The sequence below is a fragment of the Balaenoptera borealis genome (genome assembly GCF_965194805.1).
Source record: "Balaenoptera borealis genome assembly, chromosome: X".
Taxonomy (NCBI): domain Eukaryota; kingdom Metazoa; phylum Chordata; class Mammalia; order Artiodactyla; family Balaenopteridae; genus Balaenoptera; species Balaenoptera borealis.
Genome location: NC_138881.1, coordinates 8,730,779 through 8,747,465, shown reverse-complemented (window position 1 = coordinate 8,747,465; position 16,687 = coordinate 8,730,779).

Below are 16,687 nucleotides of genomic sequence, written 5' to 3'. Positions count from 1 at the left end.
CATAGCAGGCCAGAGTTGGACCCTCACAGGAGGGGAACCTGAGGCTGGTAATCAAGGATAAACTAGTGTTTCCTCTCTCTAGGTCCCAGGAGAGTTTGGGTATGGAGGAGACAAAGGTCAAAAACCCTCCCAGGAGGAGTAGGTAATGGGAGGTGGGCTCTACGCTGTAACATGGTGGGTACCAGGAGCTGTACTATTTCATATCTAGCTTTAAATGTTCTCTTCTGCATTATAGTTTTCTCCTGTTAGCCTCATGTGGTCAGCAAAAATTGATTAAATTCTAGGGCCTGGTCTTAGTAGTTCTTTGTGAAATTAAAGGAGGGATAGGGTCCCTGTTGGGGGCAAAGCTGTGAGAAGAGTTACTGCAGCCTGCTGGGAATGGCTAGGAGACCATCAGGCACTGAATTCCAGGACTGGCTGTAGCCCCCAAGGGCACCAGGGTGAACTGAAGGAATAGTCAACACATCTTCAGGTATCTCCATATCAGAGATACCTGGGCTGGAAAACATCCTGTGTCGTGAGCGGGGATTTGACCACTATTACAGGGACATTAAAGGGAAGTGTCACCATGAGGCAGGAGCACTTGGCACATCTGGACACCACTGTTGGAAGGACTTGAGTGCTTTCTCTAATATGCATCTTATCCAGCCACTGCTTGGGTATCCATAGTCGTCCTTTTATAGTGTTGCATGGAGCTAGTTAGTAGAAAATCCTTTCCAATGAAAACTGAGTTCAGGTTTCCTTACTTGCCTCTTCCTAACTGTCTCCTCTTAAGCTCCTCACTTCTGCTCTTGTTTCTTCAGTTAAGCATTGCTTTGGTCAAGGAGCATGGCGTATGGTAGAAACAATGCTTTGGAGTCATGAAAACTCAGTCAGCATTGACTCTACTTCTTACTGGCTGGATATTCTTGGACAAAGTATTTCACTTCCCCCAGCCTGAGTTTCTACAGTTACTACTTATAAAATGTGGATACTGAACTACAGTTACTGTTTGATGCTCAGATTTTCATAGATTTGACGAGTAGGAGCCTCTTTAAGCTGGTTCCAGTGTCCTTTGGAAATGATTCTATTTGTCTTTAAAATCTTCCTTGATTTCTGGCACTACAAAAATGTCCCAGGTTCATCTTGTATCTTCCCTGCCACTGAACCAGATCTTGAATTGGCCATTTCTCCAAGAAACTCTGATACCTTTCAGAGGGGAATGGAATTAGAGGCCAAAATCTAAGGGCTTGGGCGTTTATTTCTACTGGTCATTTTACTTGTCAGAACCAGAAAGTATGTATTTTTAATACTTATGAGTTCATATTAATAATACATATTTCCAACTCAAATTAACAATACTAGTTTTCTGCTTTAATTTTATAATTATGACTTTGTTCTCTTATATGGAAAATCTTCTTATAATACTAATAGCATACTTGTTTGCTTTATACTACAGGAAAAAATTCAAAATAACAATATAAATATTACTACAAAATATAAAACAACAGGGTGAACCAGAACGACAAACTACTAATTGAAAAATACCAAATTCATAAGGTTGCAATGTGGATTTAATGATCTATGTCAATTTCTGAGACTAACACCTTGGACAACAGTCAGTACTCAATAAATGTTAGTCTTCTACCCCTGCCCCACCAACTCTCTGTCTCATTCAAACTTTTCCTTAGCAGTCTTGTAACTGTTGGATAAAGCCTAAATACAGCCTGACATTTTGGCCCTCTCCAAACCTTCTCTCTGCTTTCCCTAATCCCCAACTACTCCCTTGTATTCCTGCTTGAGTTCATTGAATCCTTTCAACATGTCATATGCATTTCTGCTTTTTAGTTTTGCTTTCAGTGTTCCATTCCCCTCCTTCCTTTTCTCCCTTCCAAACGTATCATATATTTTTTTCCCTTTGTAATTGAAACAATTGCTTTAACAGACATTGAATTCTTATATATTTGAATCTCTTTGTCTTTTCTCATGTTCATTCCATACCCTTTTATTATAGTAACTTTATTATATGTTTTAAAACGTTGAGCAAATCTTTCTTTATTACATTTCAAAAATTTCTTATTTTCATAAAAATTTATAACCATTTTCATCTGATTCTTCACCCCCCTACCCCCCCCTCAAAAAAAAGTCCAACAATCCAAATAAAGTTCACTTGGATTCTTGTGGAAATAGTATTAAACCAATAGATTGACCTTTTTATTAAGTCTTCCAGAAAAGGACCCTGGTACTTCTCTACCTTTAGAAGATCTTGTTTTAATAATTTTAATATAATTTTGTAGTTTTCTTCATGTAGGTTCTATACCTTTTAAAAATGTATTTTGAAGTATTTTGTATTTCTTGCTATTATGATTTTCTTTCACTCCCCAGTTTAATTGGTATTTTAAGAGCTATTGTTTTTTAAAATAATAAAACTATTATCTTAGAATATCTTTTCATTTACAGAAAAGTTGCAAGGATAGTACAGAGTTCCCAAATACTGCACACCTGGTTTCCCCTACTAACATCTTACGTTAGTATGGTACATTTGTCAAAACCAATGAACCAGTATTGAAACATCATTAACTAAAGTTCATTGTTGATTCAGATTTCCTTAGTTTTTACCTGATGTCTTTATTCTGTCCCAGGATCTTATCCAAGAAACTGTTTTAGTCATTGATTTACATATAGTCGTCATGTCTCTTTAACTAACATCCTTTTGGCTGTGACAGTTTCTCAGACTTTCCTTGTTTTCGATGACCTTGACAGTTTTGAGGAGTCCTGGTCCGGTATATTGTCGGATACCCGACTAATGGGATTTGTTTTTCTTATAATTAGACTGGGGTTGTGGGTTCTTGAGAGGAAGACCACAGAGGTAAAGTTCCATTCTCATCACATTATCAACAGTATATACTGCTAACATGTCTTATCACTGTTGATACTGAGCTTGATCACCTGACTGAGGTAGTGTTTGTCAAGTTCTACACTGTAAAATTACTGTGTGTTTTTTTTTTAAACCCCTTTCTGTACTGCATTCTTAGGAAACAAGTCACTATACCCAGATCATATTTAAGGAATGAGGAATTATCCTCTACCTCCTTGGGGGCAGATGATCTACATGAATTATTTGGAATTCTTCTGCATGGAAGATATGTCTGGTCTCCCCCATTTATTTATTCAATTATTTATTTCTACCAGTATGGACTCATGGATAATTATTTTGTTTAGGGTTATAATCCAAAACTACTTTATTCATTTTTTTGTTCAAATTGTTCCAGGCTCATCTTGTATATTGCTTGCCCTAGCCCTAGACTTAGCCATCACTACAAGGCCCTCTGGTTCCTTTTATTGGAGAACGTTATTAAAATCCAAGATCTGGGTATGAAGTGGGCTTGTTGCTAGTAGGTCCTCTCAGTTGACAGAGTAAGGAAATCTGTGCAGTCACATAGCTTAATTTACAGACATATCTATAAATATTTCCATATGTGAATATCTGTTCCTACATTAAGCTAAACAGGAAAAAGCTATTGATTTTTGACAGTATCTATTTAATTTTAAAATGAACATCTAATTTTACCCAGTACTCCCAATTTGGAGACTTGGTTCTAGAGAAATAAAACCACCAATAGATAAACATATGCAGAGGGATGTTTATTGTAGCATCACTCGAAGAAGCAAATGACTAGAAATAGCCAAGATGCCTTTAAAAATGGGAACAGTTGGGACTCCCTGGCGGTCCAGTGATTAAGACTCTGCGCTTCCAATGCAGGGGGCGCGGGTTTGACCCCTGGTTGGGGAACTAAGATCCCAGATGCTTCAGAGCGAGGCCAAAATAAATAAATTTTTAAAAATAGGAACAGGTGAATAAATTATTGTATATTCATACTGTGAGGCATTATGCAACTATTAAAATAGAACGCATGTTTTCACGTATTAAGCAGAGGAATACGGATTATTGATAAATGAGAAAAGCAAATTGTAGAGTAATATAATCCTATTTTTGGAAGAAAATTAAAAGGCAGTAGGTACTTGTAGTGAGGTGGATGGACCTAGAGACTGTCATACAGAGTGAAGTAAGTGAGAAAGAGAAAAATACCATATGCTAACACATATATATGGAATCTAAAAAAAAAAAAAAAAAAGGTCTGAAGAACCTAGGGGCAGGACAGGAATAAAGACGCAGACGTAGAGAATGGACTTGAGGACACGGGGAGGGGGAAGGGTAAGCTGGGACGAAGTGAGAGAGTGGCATGGACTTATATATACTACCAAATGTAAAATAGATAGCTAGTGGGAAGCAGCCGCATAGCACAGGGAGATTAGCTCGGTGCTTTGTGACCACCTAGAGGGGTGGGATAGGGAGGGTGGGAGGGAGACGCAAGAGGGAGGAGATATGGGGATATATGTATATGTATAGCTGATTCACTTTGTTATGAAGCAGAAACTAACACACCATTGTAAAGCAATTATACTACAACAAAGATGTTAAAAAAAAAAAAAAAGGCAATAGGTACACGTTACAGTGAGCCTAAGAAAGATGTAAAAAGGTATATACCGAACTGCTAACAAAATTGTGAGATTTGGAAAGAGTTAGAATATTATTATTTATATATATATAGCTTAGTATTATATGATCATTATAGGAAATCATATGTTACTTTATAGTCTTAAGATCTGTTTAAGATAATATAAATCATACACACAAATACGGATGGGTGGATTTGGGGCTACATAGAAAAAGTAGACTTTATTCCATTTTATCTATTCTCAGCCCTACGTGTTGCTACAAATTGTCTTTGGGGCTAGTTTGATGGGAAACATGTATGGTGGAACTCATAACAGACCTTCATTCTTAGAATTATGTAAGTCATCATAGCATTGGAAAACCTTGTTTCAAATATGTGTTATTATTTGGTAAAAAGACACCACATTGTATTCCAATGACAGTTAATATTTCAAGCACATAAGAAAATGTTTCTTTATACATATTTTCATATCTCCCTATTTAACAAAAATAGATGTTAGATTCTTAAGTTGGTGTACAAGTCCTTCCCTTCTCTCCCAGGTGTGGTCCATCTCATTTTCACTTTTCACCTCTGTGAAATACTGGGAAGAGGGGTGAGGTAACTAATTCAGCTTTTATGAGTTGGTGATACAATGTAGCCACGTTAGGTAACTTGACTAAAATACTCCCTGCAACTCCCTCTGGATGGCAGTAGGGCTGCTGGACAGTGATGGCAGGAGAGTGATGGTTTATTCTCCGGTTGAACATCACTTCTGCTTTTTCTTAGTTTTGTCTGGTGATAAATTGTCAAGTCTCTCTGCAGTACAGAGGAAGATAGGCACAAGGATGATGTGAATGTAGCCAATTTCTTTTTATTTTTTTAATTATTTATTTTTGGCTGAGTTGGGTCTTTGTTGCTGCGCGCAGGCTTTCTCTAGTTGCAGCGAGTGGGGGCTGCTCTTCGTTGTGGTGTGCGGGCTTCTCATTGCGGCGGCTTCTTGTTGCGGGGCACGGGCTCTAGGCGCGTGGGCTTCAGTAGTTGTGGCTCGCGGGCTCTAGAGCGCAGGCTCAGTAGTTGTGGCGCACGGGCTTAGTTGCTCCACAGCATGTGGGATCTTCCCGGACCAGGGCTCGAACCCGTGTCCCCTGCATTGGCAGGCGGATTCTTAACCACTGCGCCACCAGGGAAGCCTTGTGGCCAATTTCTTGAAGGAAATAGTTTTCAAACCCAATATAAGTATTTTATTGAGAAATTTGAGTTTGTGTATAATTTGAATTTTTATTAACTAGTAAATGCTGTAGTGATGAAAATACTATCAAGCAGTGGACTAAGATCTTTTAAAAAAACATTAAATTTCCAGTAATATAAATGTAAATAATGGAGTAATACTAATGATTTGGGATTAAGGAGATGTAGTTCTAGAATTTTTTTGGAGCTCTTGTAACTAATATTTTGGAAAAGGTCTTTTCTCTGATATATTGTTCTATTTATTCTCTATAAACATCTAGGTGGTATGTTAACATAGTCCCCTTTGTGGCAGTATTGCCATCTTCTTTCAGTTGGAGATAGCATAGCATACTGAAAACTGCACAGGCTTTGGCGTTAGGTCTGCATTTAAATGCAGCCGTGGTCAAGTTATCCAGCACCTCAGGGACTTGCTTTCTCATCTGTTAAATGGAGATGAAAACATTGTCTCAAGGATTAAATTAGATAACATATAGTTACTACAGTTACTGTTTAATAAAGGATAGTTATTAACGTATGTATGCAACAGTTTTACAGCTCTCAGCTTCTAAAGAGTGAGCCAATGAATGGGTGCAAGGAAATATGTGCACAAATGAGAAGGTAAAAAACTGTAGGAAGGAAATTATGACTTTGGCCTTGAATTAAAATGGATTTTTAATTTATTTTTAATTTTTATACAGTTTTAAAGGTTACACTCCATTTACAGTCATTACAAAATATTGGCTATATTGCCCGTGTTGTACAATACATCTTTGTAGCGTATCTTACACTTAATAGTTTGTACGTCCCACTCCCTCACCCTATATTGCCCCTCCCCCCCACTGGTAACCACTAGCAAAATGGACTTTTAATAAAGAATCCAACTCCCCGCGATACATTTAATTATTATAGCCTACAAAGAAAATGTCAGTATTTTAAGTAAGTCCTCAAATTTATCATAGAACTGTATAATGAATTATTTATAACTATGGTTCATACTTTGACCAAAACAAAATAGATTTTCCTCTAAAAGATTCAGAGAAAATATGTCCTTCTCAACATTAATCGTATTTTCTTCAATCCAATTACATTGTTGCCAATTCACAGGAAATTCGGTTTGAAGAAAACGGTTAAAATTTGAGGATATCATTCATTGGAATGCCACAAGAGTAGAACACAGATTAGAGAAACGGTTTCCAAACCAATGTCTGGGATTTTGTTTGGAATTATCCTCAAAACCCCAATTCTGGAGTTTAACTGGTAATATCAGATGACTTGCCATGTCAATTATTTCTCCTGTCCCCTCCTTGTCCCTCCTTTCTGCCAAATAATTTTTCCCTCTAACTATGGCATTATTCATTCAACTGAACCTCCATGAATGAGAAACAGACTGAAAACTCATATGGAGTCAGAAGTGGAAATAGCAGCTCATATTTTTGATTGTATTATAATGAGATATGGACTATACATTGTAGTCCTTTTGCGTTGCTTCCTTAGCCAGCAGTGCCTTCCCAGAGTTGGAAATGTTACATATTTCAAGAAGCAGTTCTTTGTGTTAATATTTGGAAGGCAAGCTCCTTTGTGTGGTGTCCCACCCCACCCCATTACTGGTATGAAGCTACATATTTTAAAAATGTCTTGCTTATGAATACCAGGCAGAAAAAGCACCCACGTCAGCATTTAGAGGAGAAAGAAACAGACTAAACTGGATGAAGGGCAGCATAAATGAAATTTGGAAACCCTGTTTGTTTTTCTAAAGGAGTTTCCCTGGTTCCTTTGCTCTCCCCTCCTTCCAGTCTTTATGGAGCTATTTCAGAGCCAAAAAAAGAAGAAAAAAAAAGAAGAAGAAGAAGAAGAAAAGAACCATGGGAGGAAAAAACTTCCATATGCTGTAGTATTCCTTTCCTATCTTTGTGGTTTTCTTTTCATGTTGAACAGATACTAGGTATATTTGCCTAATTTCCGTTTGAATTTGCATTTTTAGCGCTTGGCCACTGTGAAAACACTTATAAAGCAATCTACCCTCTTACTGATACTTGGATTTTGCCTATTGCAGTCTCTAGGGTCTGCCAGTTTACTGTTGATGTGCTTTCCCTTCCCCTACTCTGCACAAGCAAACCTCTTCTCCCTTTCTTGTTCGTTCCGAAGACTGTTGTATATCTAGGATTTTTATCACAGTTATTACTTATTTTGGAGTCTTAGACAATTTTGTTGTACACCTCACATGTTTAAGTCCTTAAGAAATTCTACAAAAAATAATACTTTTAATCTTACAGCTTGTCTCTTTGCAAGTGGATTTATTTTACTTTTTGCTTCATTTAAAATCATAGTAGGAGCAGGATTACAGTCAGGTTAGCCAGGTTTGCTGTATGTGTAATTTCTGAGAAAGGGGAAACTGTTGGATTCAAAGTATAATTGTTCCCATGAATTTATTAAGGTCTAAAATTACCTATCTAGTTTTGTACATCTCCTGTTATTTTTATATTGCTATATTTATGTTGTCTGTTGCTAAATTTTTGTGAAGCTAGAAATATCAAATTAAACAAAGTGATAAACCAAGGGGAAGCAGATCTCTTTTTCCTCCTCCCCTTCTTCTTTGCCACTGAGGATTGGTCAGTTTCCTTGGTCCTGCTTACTGAAGAGCAGGTGAAATCAAGGCAAGAATCCTTAGTTGCCTTTACAAAAAAACTCCTGCTTCCTCCAAGAAGGGGTGGTGACTCTGAAAAGGGAGCACCCACTCTCCAGGTCAATATGATTGCTTAAAATGTGAGAATTATTTTTGCCTTAGGATCTTGGATCATTTCTGTTTGGCAGTAAAGCATCATTTTTTAATGTCCATCTTCTCACTGTTGTGAACTCTTTTTTTCCTTGGTATCCTCTTCAGCATGTCATTCGTTTCTCCATAGCACATTAACCAGAGGAGAAATGTATCTGGAAAAAATTGGGTTGGGATAGACCTTGTATCAAGCAGTGAAGTGAAATTATGGAATTGCCATGTTTATTCAAGCTATTACCAGCTCCTCTAATAGCCCGCAAAAAACAAAACAAAACAAAACAAACCCTCAATTAGAATAAGAGGAATGATTGCCTGCAAACAGCAGAGGTTTAAATAAAATGTTTAGAACCTAAGTGGATTTGAAGATAATACTTTGTTCCTTTCTGACCATACACTGTTATACCTGATCTAGGATTATTTCAGTTCCTAGTGATGGAAAACCAATTCAAACTAGACAAAGAAAAAAATAGAATATACTGATTTATGTAACTAAGAGATAAAATAATTAGTTCTGATTTCAGGCATGGCAGGATCCAGGGAGCCTAACGATGTCATTGGGAGATATATATGTGTGTCTTTTTGTCTGTCTATATGTCTAATCTTTTTTTTCATTCTCAAAGGTCTTGAAGTTCTTAAAATTTTTTTGTGATGAAATACATGTAACATACAATATGCCATCTTAACCATTTTAAAGTGTGTAATTCAATGGCGTTAACTACCTTAACAATGTTGTACAAAGATCACCACAATTTGTTTCCAAATCTTTTCCATCACCCTAAACAATCTCTGTAATCATGAAGCAGTAACTCCCTATTCCCCTCTCCCCCCTGCTCCTGGTAACCTCTAATTTACTTTCTGTCTTTACCTATTCTAGATATTTCATATCAGTGAAATCATAACAATATTTGTCCTTTTGTGTCTGGCTTATTTTACATAGCATAAAGTTTTCAAGGTTCATCCATGTTATAGCAGGTATCAGTACTGTATTTTTTATGGCTGAGTAATATTCCATTGTATGATATACCATATTTTGTTTATTCACTCATCTGTTGATGGACATGCATTTCCATATTTTGGCTATTGTGAATAACGCTAAAACAAACATCGGTATAGAAATACTTGTTCGAGTCCCTGTTTTCAGTTCTTTTGGATCTATACCTAGGAGTGGAATTTCTATCTGTCTAATCTTGATTCCTCTTTCCTCTTTGTTCCCTTATCCTCAGGCAGATAAAGACAGTTTATTCTGTACTCCTCAAGTTCTTTAAAATATCAAGTAAGCTTGAGATTTTTCTCTCAGAGCCCATATTAACCACTAAAGAGAAATTCTGGTTGTTCATATTCTGTTCTCCACCCCTGGATGGGTCATTATACCTAGGGAGAAGCTCCTTCGTGACTGTGACCAACAACCCACTGGGTGGGAGGACAGTTCTCTGTAGAAAAGAGAGGCTCTGTTTCTAGAAATGCGGGATGCTGTTGGGTAGAGGTGTAAGAGGTGCCCACGGTCGTCTCCTTCCAGCTGTGGGCCAAAAACTCACCTTGGCTGCTGATCAGGGATCCTTGGATGAGTGGAATAACTGAAGAATGACCTAGTTGGGGTTTTGGCCGGAATGAGGGAAGACAGAAACTGTCAGTGCTTCTGATTGGAATACTAATTACGGTCACCCATTGGGAGAGCATTTTGATGGTATCTAACATGGCTGAAAGCGTGCAGACATTCCAACACTCTGCCCTCGATGGGGTCGCAAGAAAAACTCTTCCACTCCAGCCTCTGGAAACACGGAGAAGACTCTTCCTTGTAGCATTGTTTGTAATTGTCAAATGGACAACACCATTTCCAACAGTAGTGGAAGCTTTTATTGGCTGGCTAAAAGACAAACTGTAGTGTACTTACAGAAAGGAATGAGGTGCTGCTGTTAAAGATGACCTCCATCTATAGGCTCGGATGTATAACACTGAAAAAAACAAACAAACAAGTTTCAGCATCATACGTACTGTATTGGAAGCGTTTATGTAGATAATAGAAAACATTCAAAACTATATTCAGCATTGTTTTGGAATATATATATTTTTTATTATTTTTGGAATATATTTTTGGAATATATAATAAATTCCAATATGTTTGGAATATATATTTTTATTTTATGTAGATAAAATAAAAGTACAAACCCATGTCCTGGAAGGGCTCCCAACAAATTCAATAGTGAGAGGCAAATAGGACAAGGAAAAAAGTCAAGGGGATTTCAATTGTTCCTCTTCTCCTTTTTTTCATTTTAAAATTAGCTTTGTTAAATTGACTAAAAGTGAACGACCGTTATTTCAGGCTGGTTGATACTGTATTTTCTTCACTGTTCTATATTTTTTTTCAAGCTTTTCACAATTAAAAAGTAGCACATGGTTGGAGTTCAAATGGAAATCCAATTTTTTCTTTAATCTTAAAATTATGGGATATGTATGCAGATAGATAGAAAAGATAGATACATAGTTAGTAGATAAAGTATTGTGGGTTTTTTTTTTTAACTTGGTGTTTCTTCAAGTAATCATAAGAACAGGCTCTTGCCAAAATCTCCCTGCTGTGCTATACTTCTTCATGCCATTTTATTTCATTTATGTGTTAGAGAGCATTTTGTCCTTAATCTTCCCTGTGCCCTAGTATTCCCCTAACTAGCAAAATGCCCAGTGTGTTTCCCATTAACCTCAAAATTCCTACCAGGATTTAGTCTTAGAGCCCTGAAAGGCCTCCTATCATTTTAGCAAACAATCAGACTGCTCCCTGAACGTCAAAAGCTGGCAGAAATAAACTACCCAAATCAGTATTCCTATGAGAAGAAAGTCCTGGGAGGTGAAGATAGATTTCAGAAATCCTATTCATACCATGAGGGAAAAGTCATTAAATAATTGTGCATGAGGCAGTTGGTGACAGCCTTGTCTCTTTCGCTTTTGCCAAAACGCTAACAGAAAGATTTGCAACATCTTGCTCGATTCTGAAGTGGTTAAAATTTTATAATAGGAACCTTAATGGCAAGGAAAAGGATCTCAGAAAGAGCATTGCTCGCTGAGCCCTGACATCACCGTGTGGGAATGAGTATTATCTTACACAATGGAATGTGCTCTATCCCTCCTCCGAGAGGGAATTTGGCTTGGTATGCAAATTAAAATATTGTTTGGAAAAATCTGTTGCCTCAAATGACAGAAAAAATTTTTTCTAATCCAGTTCTTCGGTCCTTTGTTGGCTAAGCAGTTGACAGCAAGCTCATCTAGCCAGTTTGTCTGGGCCACGCTCTTGGATTTTGTGATGGAGCCCAAGCCAATCTCAGATTTTTGTGATGGCAGAGATGCAAAAAGCCCTAAATTCTTGAGGCCTAAAAGAAAGGCAGGATAATTTACTTGAAATACTTGCAAACCCTTGAAAGCATTTAGAATTTGAGTGTAACTTTGTTCTCTCTTTGTTGGAAAGTTAGCAGGTGAGATAGTAAGAAACTGGCTTACTTTGATAGGTGGCCTTTTTCTTCTCCTTTCAAGCTTACTTGAAGGTCTACCCCAAAATGAAGTCTTCCAGTCTCAAGTTCTGCAGCCTGGAAATAATTTGAAATTATTCAAAAATGTCATACATTTCACAGCTCTTCTCCCCATTGTTGTTTGTCTGGGGTTGAGCCTGAGTTCACAGGTGAGGATTCAGGGAGAGACTGATGCCATCACTTATGCTTATGGCTACTACATCACTCGGGGGCAGTGGCTCTCCAAGAGTGGTCCTGAATAACATTATCAACATCACTTGGGAGTTTGTTAGAACTATACATTCTTGGAATCCACCTTAGACCTACTGAAGGCAGGACCCCAGAATCTGTGATTTAACTAGTCCTCCAGGTGATTCAGACACACACTCAAGTTTGAGAACTACTGCTCGAGGTAAATCTGTCTACTTGGATGGAGAGAAGCCCAACTCTGAGCCCTTTTACTCTTCCCCTTCCTGCTGTGGCTAAAATCAAAATGCCAAATTTGTCATCAAATTGTTTATAGTGGAATAATTTTAAATCATCATCATGTGCAAAGGACTTTGGGTGTTACTGTTTTGAAGTTTGCAGGGAAATGTTTTTCATGAGAAAGTAAATGTGTCATCCTGAGTTGTGAAGAGAGGAATGGGAGTCTGGGGTTAGTGCCCTTATAAAAGAGACCCCAGAGACCTAGCTCCCTCGTCCCTTCTGCCACATGAGGTTATAGTGTCCAATTAGCACTTATATGGATCCCTTTTTTCTTCAAGACATAAACTTGAAGTTAATATTGAAAAAATCTTTCCCTGATGGTATATCTCCTCTAATGGCTTCTATCACTTAGTTGTGCTGCTACAGGACTCTTTGCAGAAACTAATTTGGCATTTTAGGTAACAGTCCTCAGACAGGTAGTGACATTTCTGGTTGCAGAATATAAATATATTTTGTACATAGAACTACCTAAATGCAAGGAATGGAGAACTATATCTAGATACTTCACCTTCTAGTTTTCTGATGTCTATCTTTTAAAAGGCTCCGTATGGAAATAATGCTATAATTACTGATGGGGAAGGGGTTGAGGAAGAAAACTGACATTTATCAAGCAGCTAGTATAAGCCAAGTGTTCACCATATACTATCTCATTTAGCATACCAGACAATTATGAGAATAGGTCATTTGGATCAATTTACAGATGCCCAAACTGAATCTTTAATCACTTATTGTAGCAGTTCATTCGCTGTTCAGTGGTGATTTCTTTTTTATTCTTTTGTTAACAGAGGAACCCAGAATTACTGCAGGTAGCAGGTAGTTATGTGCTCAGGGAAGGACGGCTCAGTCTCGGGATATGAAATATGTTTGGGCTTAAGTCAAACATTATTCTCTTTCCCAGTGATTCATTTGAGGGTAGCCATGTGACCTGGTTCTGGCCAATTAAATGTAAGGGGAAATTGTGGGGACTGCTGTGAAAAGCTATCCTCCCTAATAAAGTAGAGATCTGCATATTTAAAAGACCTCATTCCTTCTTACATTGGACTGCTGTCTTGTAAGGATGTGGTGTTTTGTTGGAGCTGCAGCAGCCATGTTGCAACTATGAGGTAAAAGCCAAGGGAGAACTATTGCAGTTGTCCTCCTTGGCATGGTTCCGTTTCTAGATTTCTGGTTGTGTGAGTGAAGAAATCCCTATTGTTTAAGCCACTTTTTGTTAGATATCATGTTACTTGTTATTGAAAGCATACATTCTGAGAACATATGTGTTTGTCAGGTACTAGAATAGGGATTAGAATCTACATTTAACTGATGGTTAGCACCATCCTGGTATGTTCTCTCTCTTACCACCTGCCTTCCTGCCTTTTCTTTAAACAAAAATAAACTTTGTCTGCCGTTATTAGCCTACGGAATTTGAATTCCTAGAAAAATGGCCAACAGCAAGGGTATTTGAAAACATTCTATTACGTACAGTTTATTCTAGACTAGATTGTGACAAGTAATACTTCATCAGTATTTTTCAGGTAGCCTGATAGATTTTAGGTATGCATGTAATAAACACATTCTTCTTTTAAGAATTCAAATATTACACAAAGCCAAATTTGTCCATGACTCAATCCCACTTTCCTCTCCAGAAGTAATCATCCATCCCCTATTAGTAGATATCTTCCTAGATTATTTTCTATGCAGTTATATTTTTACATGCTCAGATCGAGATGATTTTTAGGAAACAGCCTTATACTGCATATATTGTGCCATGATTTTTTTAACTTCACAATATGTCTTGTAGATTTTTCCACATTAGTTGATTAGGTGTCTTTTATTCTTATTACATGAACCCAGTGTTCTGTAGTAGGAACATACCAAGATTTTATTTAGTCATCCCTTTGGCTAAAACAGTACCTAGCACATAATAACCACTTGATAAACATTTGGTAAATAAATTTGTCTTTGAAATTACTTAGGGCATTTGTAACTTTTCCTTGTTTCAAGCAATGTTTCTATGTAAATTTTAGAGTCCCTTTGTCAATTTGCCTAAAAATAATCCTGTTGGGACTTTGGAATTTTATTGGTGAGAATTGACATTTTTATAAGTTTTTCCATGCTTTTTTTTGCATATGTATTTTTACAGGATGCAAGTGGGATATGCATTTTTAAGATTTAATAGTTACCGCTAAAATTATTTTCAATAAGGCTTGTACAGTTTTCTGTACCATCACTAGTATATGATGGTGGCAGTAATGGTGATGCTAATTGTAATGATATAGTGATAAGGGTGCCAGTGGTGATTGTAGTGCAGTGGTGGTGGTGGGGTGATTATACTATGTTGCAGAAGAACCCAGGGCTTTTCTGTAATAATTCAATTTACCTCTGATTATCCTCAGATATCTGATCAGCTGCAGATTTTATCACTCCTCATTTTGCGCGTGGAGAGAAATCCGGATGCTTCAGCTAAAGCCATGTTAGGAAAACTAGGCTTGACTGATAGTATCCATTTTATAATTGCTACCAAAGTATTGGGCCAATGCTAGGTGAGTGCTTTAGTATTGCAATGTTGAGTTATGCAGAATTACTTTTTAGGAATAAAGACTCCCACAACCTTGAACCACTGTCATAAAATGCCCTACGATGGCAGAGGAAGACTTTAAGAAGGGAAGGCAAGCAATGAAAATAAAATAGTTGACTGTTGGTATATGCTTATGTAGTTGTCTTGCTGAGTACCGGGAATCCCAGCTGAACTCCTCCAGTGTTTGTTTCTTAATAAATCCACAGATTTCTGTATATAGGTGGATTCCTGAACGTCAGAGGCAGCACTTAACTGGATGCCTCCATTTAGGGTTTATGTATACATTTTTAAGCTTGTTATGCAAAATTTAGAACTCCTAAACTTTCATCGCATTATGACGGGCTCACCTTCTTAAACTAGCAAAACTATGGGCAGATTGAAGACTTCTTTTGCTGACATGTTGTGTGCACATACGTTTTAGTTGTTTGTGTTTCTTTGACAAAGTATTTGTGTGCTCAAGAACTAATGCCACTAATCCAATTTTTTAAATTAATTAATTTATTATTTATTTTTGGCTGTGTTGGGTCTTCATTGCTGTGCGCGGGCTTTCTCTAGTTGCAGCGAGCGGGAGCTACTCTTCGTTGCGGTGCGCGGGCTTCTCATTGCGGTGGCTTCTCTTGTTGCGGAGCACGGGCTGTAGGCGCACGGGCTTCAGTAGCTGTGGCGCACAGGCTCAGTAGTTGTGGTGCACGGGCTTAGCTGCTCCGCAGCATGTGGGATCTTCCCGGACCAGGAATCGAACCTGTGTCCCCTGCATTGGCAGGCAGATTCTTAACCACTGTGCCACCAGTGAAGTCCTGCCACTAATCCAATTAAACCTGATCAATTGCAATAACTCTTGTATATCATACTACATTAAGCATTAGTATTTCTTGTTTTACATATAAAGTTTTGTTCTGAATGATAAATCAAATGCTTAAGTAAAATGGTTGGGGGATTTATGAATATTCTGAATTATTTAGATTCAATGACCCAAGTGTATTTCTCTAAAAAAAATAAAAGAGGAGGTCTGGAATTCTTGTGTAGAGATAATATCTTAAATATTTTTGGAAAGATTTAAGACTTGGATGCCAAGTATCATACTGTCATTATAATCTTACCATCTCTTGTAATGCTATTACCAGAAGGTCACTCTGAGGCAAAATCTGTGTTCCTTTGTATCCCTCTGAGGAGAAACACTGTACTCAGCAGAGTCGTTGGGGAAGGAAGCTGTTTCCCCACTTGGTTATGGAAGCAGGCTCTGACCCATTCCAGAGAGGGATTACTGACCTGCGTCCCTCCTTCCCTCCTTGGCTGTCAGGCAGCGTGCTCCTGCTAACCAGTGTGAGCTGAAGTTTTGGTGTAGCTCCTGCATATGGTCCATGGCTCTAGTCCCAGATGATTCTGGAAGGTCTGCCTACTCTGTGGAAGCTGCTGGTCAAGGGAAGTCCTACAGATGGATGATGGGAATACATCAGAGGGGATGTATTGATATTAATTTTGAGTTAATACATGAAAATTAAAATGCCTTTCCAGAATGTTGATTTTGAATTCCAAAAGCTATCCTTGGTCCACTGCTGGGACCCTAGCTTGCATGTTTGAACCTGAAGCAGTCAAATGTTGAAGCCTGGACTGAGAATTCACACATGGAGAGAGGCACCTTCGAGAAACAGAGAACTTAATCCTAGAG